Genomic DNA, 5,393 nt, shown 5'->3' on the forward strand with positions numbered 1-5,393 from the left:
CTGTAATGGTCAGAGTAAAAGCAATAAAAATCTAGTTTTTCTTATAGAAACTAGATAAAATTTTATTCTCCTTGACGAAAATATAATAGAGCCTTTAATGTCCCATCAGGATTGATCTTCAGTACTGTCAATAAAACTTTTTCTCTGAATATACTGTTGTAAAATTATAAGATTCTCTTCAAGAATGTCAAAGACTTATGCCTTAGAGCTGAAATTACATTTTTGTCAATAGAAAATACTTTCTAAGCATTTCATATGACAGGTTTTCCTACATAAGAGGGCACCCAAGACTTCCAATCATATTTTTTTCTGCTGGAGTTACTTATGTCAGGTGCTTCAGTAGGAGGCAGGGCACTTCTACAACCATCTCTAGAGAAGGATTCTGTGTCATAAAAGAGAATAATGCCTTGCAGACTCTGTCTGTTGATTAGCTTGGGTCATGAAGCTTTTTTCTTCTGTAGCACTAAAAAGATAGTTTCATCTTTAGGAGGAAAATTACCTTTTTCCTAGGTTCTATATCTTCAGTTTCTTTATAGGAAATATTGAAGATTCATATTTCTATTACAGCAGGGTACCAAGACAGAGAACTTCTCAGCAGCAGTAAAATCCAAACATGTCTTTTTTAGTACACTGTTTCAACCCATAAAAATACACACCTCAATACAGGAACAGGGGCAGTTTAGAGCACAGACCAGCATTCATTTTATGTGTTCTTTTCCCCAGCCTCTCCTTTTGCAGAAACACAATACTAATGCAATGTGGTTTTCAAATAATTTCTAACATATATAGCATGATATCATCTATAGCACTACTCTTTGGATAACTTCATAGTTTTGACTCACCACAAACAGTTAAATTCTAAGAAATAAAAATAAAAATAATTAAGCAGTATATAAAAGTTCTTGAAATGACCAAAACCACCCTCTACTTAAAGTTGCATTTTCATGTTACTGAGCATCGCCATTTTTTACAAAAACTCCCCATTAGTTCACAATCAGAAGAAGAAACTCACTTTCTAAGCCAGTAACACTCATTTATCCTTCAGCTCCTGGAGAATGACCATCCCTACTGTGAAACTTCGCTTGATGAGAGCTCTTTAAAACCACTTGCACCCTACAGTAATAAATAGCTCATAGTGGTCAGTGCCATTGCAAGGGACCAAATGGGTTGGTATGCCTGTGATCATTAATACAGCCAGGAATCCACAGCTTTTCAGCCTTCTATTTTAAAAATCCTGGAGAAGTCAGAAAAACAAAAGCTTCTCAAAACGCTGATCTTCTTTCTGGCTCCCCATTAATGTACACAGCCTGGAATATATTATCCACCCACAATTTCTGCTCCATACAGAGATCCATGGGGTTGAGTAGATAAATTGGCATATGGGTATTGAAAGAGACTTGGTTTCTTGAGAGTTGCATGTGGCAAGTGACAGGATGTAAATGTGGCTCATAAAGTGGCAGAAGTGTAAAATATGGCAATAACAGATTCCTCTCCTGACCTCAGCTCTTAAAACACTCAATACTTCAGTATAAAAAATGTTAATTGCAAGGCAAGTGCCCTGTGCAATGTACAGAGAAAGCAGATGGTGGAAATGCTTCAGCCAGAGGGCAATGGTACTGGACGCCACAGCAGCTGTGGTAAAAGGATGGGTTCTTTGAGATGGTGCTAAAAACTACCACCATGGACATTGGTCTGTCCACCAGCACCCCTGAAGAGGATTTGAATCCTGTTGTTTGAATAAGTGGCAGGGAACTCTATCCTTCCCTGCTTTACTTGCTGTCTGACATAATCTATTTTGGGAGCAATGCCAGCAGTACTGCTGTACTCAGTTGAGGTTGTTCTAAACCAACACCATCAGAACTCCACATCTCTACAGCTGACATAAAATACCATAAAATGTTCTCTCATAAAGTGCAGGGTATGTCTGATGTTAATACTGTTCCCCTGGTGCTTGTACCAGGGTAATACCTGTGTGTATACAGTGCTATGGGAAGAAATGTTCTCCACACACTGTGCATTTTCACTTTTGCTCTTCTAAGTAATTCACTCTCATTGTATCTGAGCACTTCTGCAATGCAATACTTATTGTGAGTATTGCTCAACATTCTATTCTACTGCAAAAACATGTTAGTGTTTAACGCTATTGAGGTTTGACAATAGTCAAACACCAGACAACCACCAAAATCGCTCTTTCAGCTGGGCAGAGGAGGGAAAAAAAATTTAAAATTAAACTGGGAGAAAAAACTCCCACACAAGGGCAAAACAGGTTCAACTTAGAGGTATAAAGTGAGTTTATTACACCAAAATCAGAGGAGGCTAATAAGAAGTAAAATAAGCCCTTAAAATCACCTTTTTCCCCCAACCCTTCCTTCGTTCCCACTGACAGCACAGGGCATGGGAGTTTTGGTCAGCTCATCACCCGAGGTTTTCTTCCACTGCTCAGGGAGAGGAGTCTTTCCGCCGGTCTGCTGCACCGTGGGGTCCCTCCCACGGGAGACAGTTCTCCAGCGTGGTTCCAATTTCATGAGTAGCAAATCCTCCCAGAACTTCTGCGGTGTGGGTCACTCTTCCACGGGCTGCACTCCTCCAAGGACAGGCTGCTCCAGCCTGGAAGCAGGGCCCCCTCTCTCCATAGAGTTTCCCACTGGACCACAGCCTCCTCCAGGCGTCCACCTGCTCTGGTGTGGGCACCTCCCCCACAGGCTGCAGGTGGATCTCTGCATCCCCGTGGATCCCCAAAGGCTGCAGGGGCACAGCTGCTTCACCATGGTCTCACCAGAGCCTGCAGGGGAATCTCAGCTCCAGTGCCTGGAGCAACCCCTGCCCCTCCTTCTCCACTGGCCTTGGTGTCTTCATGTTGTTTCCCTCAAATGTTCTCACCGCCTCCTCTTTTCTGGCTAGGAAAAGCTGTGTCCCCACTTTGTTTTGATTTTCTTCTTAAATCTGTTGTCACAGAGGTGTTACCATCATCTCTAATTAGCTCAGCCTCTAGCAGCATGCCCATCTTCAGAGCCGTCAGGGACTAGCTCTGCCAGACATGGAGGAAAGTTCCAGCAGCTTCTCACAGAAGCCTCTGTGGCCTCATTGATACCAAAACCAGGCTATGCCAAACCAACACAAATGCCTGCTGAATTCAGAATCCTACCCCAAAATTGGTATGATGCATACACAGGCATTCTCTCACTAGTAATTACAAAGGATTTTATTCTTGCTTCGTTGATTTCTAGGTTGCTTGCCTTGGTTTTTAAACAAAGCCAAAGGGAACTAAAGGACTCTTGTATAATACATTTCAAACCATGAGTATTCAGCAGAGAAATAGATACTTTAAAACATTTATATCCTGGATTAACCAGAAAAAAATCTGGTTCTTTACTTCTTTAAGGAATAAGAACACTTCAAATATTTATCCACTGCCACTGCATAGCTGGTTAGCTTCAAACTTTTACGGAGCTTCTTAATTCCTTACTTAAAAAGATAATGCTACCATTTTTCAGCTTAAAAGAGAAATGTTAAATTATGTTGTTTTAATTACATTGCTTTTGTTATGTTAATTTTTATTCTTATTGCAATTTTAGGAAAAAATGCATCTATGGCACATGCAAGATGAGGAGGTGATCTGAGACAGTCAGTATGGCCTTACTATGAGCAGATCATTCCTGACCAATCTAGTGGCATTTTATGATGGAGTGACTGCCAACAGTCTAAAAGGGAATACTGACCAATGCAATCTATCTAGATTTCTGTAAGGCATTTGAGACGGTCCTACATGACATCCCTATCTCCAAATTGGAGAGACATGGATTTGAAGGATGGACTTCAATGGATAAGGAGTTGGCTGGATGGATGCAGCCAGACAGTTGCAGTCAATGGCTCTATGTCCAGATGGAGCCAGTGATGAGTGGTGTCCCTCAAGGCTGTCCTGAGACTTTGGTTCCTCAATATCTTCATCAGTGACAGAGGCAGTGGGACCGAGTGCACCCTCAGTACATCTGCAGTGACAGGAGGCTGAGCAGTGCAGGTGGTACTGCAGAAAGATGGGATGAACATCCAGAGGCAGCAGCACAGACTTAATAAGTGGGCCTGTGGAAATCTCACGAAGGCCAAGAGACTGCACCTGGATCAGGGCAATTCCAGCAGACATGAGTACAGGACTGCAGACAAACTCACTGAGAAGGGCTTGGCTGAGAAGATGAACTTGACCCAGCAATGTACCCTTGCAGCCCAGAGAGCCGCACATGCCCTGGGCTGCATCCAGAGCAGTGTGGGCAGCAGGGCAGGGAGGGGATTCTGCCCCTCTGCCCTGCTCTGCTGAGACCCCACCTGCAGTGCTGCATCAGCTCTGGGCTCCCAGCACAGGAAGGACATGGACCTGTTGGAACACATCCAGAGAAGGCCACAAAAATTATCTAAGGACTGAAACACCTCTCCTCTGAGGACAGGCTGAGACAGATAGGGTTGCTCAGCCTGGAGAAGAAGAGGGCTCTGTAGAGATATGATAGCACCTTCCCATGCCTAATGGGCACTTACAAGAAGGGCTCTCAAGAGCATATGGGCAAATGGTAAAACAGGGCGGAATGGCCTGAAGCTGAAGCAGGGTAACTTCAGATTAGCCATAGGGAAGGAACTATTTCCTGTGAGGGTGATGAGGCACTGGAATAGGTTTCCCTGCGAAGCTGTGGATGCTCCATTATTGGAGGTTTTCAAGACCAGGTTGTACTGGGCTTTGAGCAGCCTGGACCATCGGGAGGTGTTCCTGCCCATGGCAGGGGGGTTGGAACCACGTAATTTTTGAAGTCTCTTCATCCCTTCCAACACAAACCATTCTATGATTCTATGGATTTGACACCTTTCATGTGAAAAAAACCCCTCTGTGATCCAGGATCTTATGAATTCTCTTTCCTATCTGAATGTTTTTCATAAATATAAGTTTTTGTATAAGCCAAACTAAAGATAATATTGCGCTCTTACTGGGCTTCTTAAATAACTATTCTGTACATGCCATCTGCCATAACATTATTATAGAAGGCTATTCTATAAACTTAGCAAAAAAATTTACATTTCTTTCCCTCATGTTCATCTTCCAGACTTTAAACCAAGTAATTCCCTGTTTTAGAAACCCCACCTGCCATCTTCTCTCCCCTCTTCTTTTAAAACCCTCTCAAAATGCTCTTGCTTAATCAGACCTGAAAATGCCAGCCTGCCCTTTTAAGACACAGTATGGCAATTTTTTTTTGTTAAACCCATAAATCACTCATCTATGCCACAATATGAAGGGGGTCGTGGCCAGTTTCTCATATTCTAGTAGACATCTAAGTATTTTTTTAATTCTTTCATTTTTCAGCTGACTTTTAAAATGGAATGCAGTTCTGTGAAGTTTAATTATCTGAAAGAGT

This window comes from Geospiza fortis, unplaced genomic scaffold, assembly GCF_000277835.1.
Source record: "Geospiza fortis unplaced genomic scaffold, GeoFor_1.0 scaffold443, whole genome shotgun sequence".
Taxonomy (NCBI): domain Eukaryota; kingdom Metazoa; phylum Chordata; class Aves; order Passeriformes; family Thraupidae; genus Geospiza; species Geospiza fortis.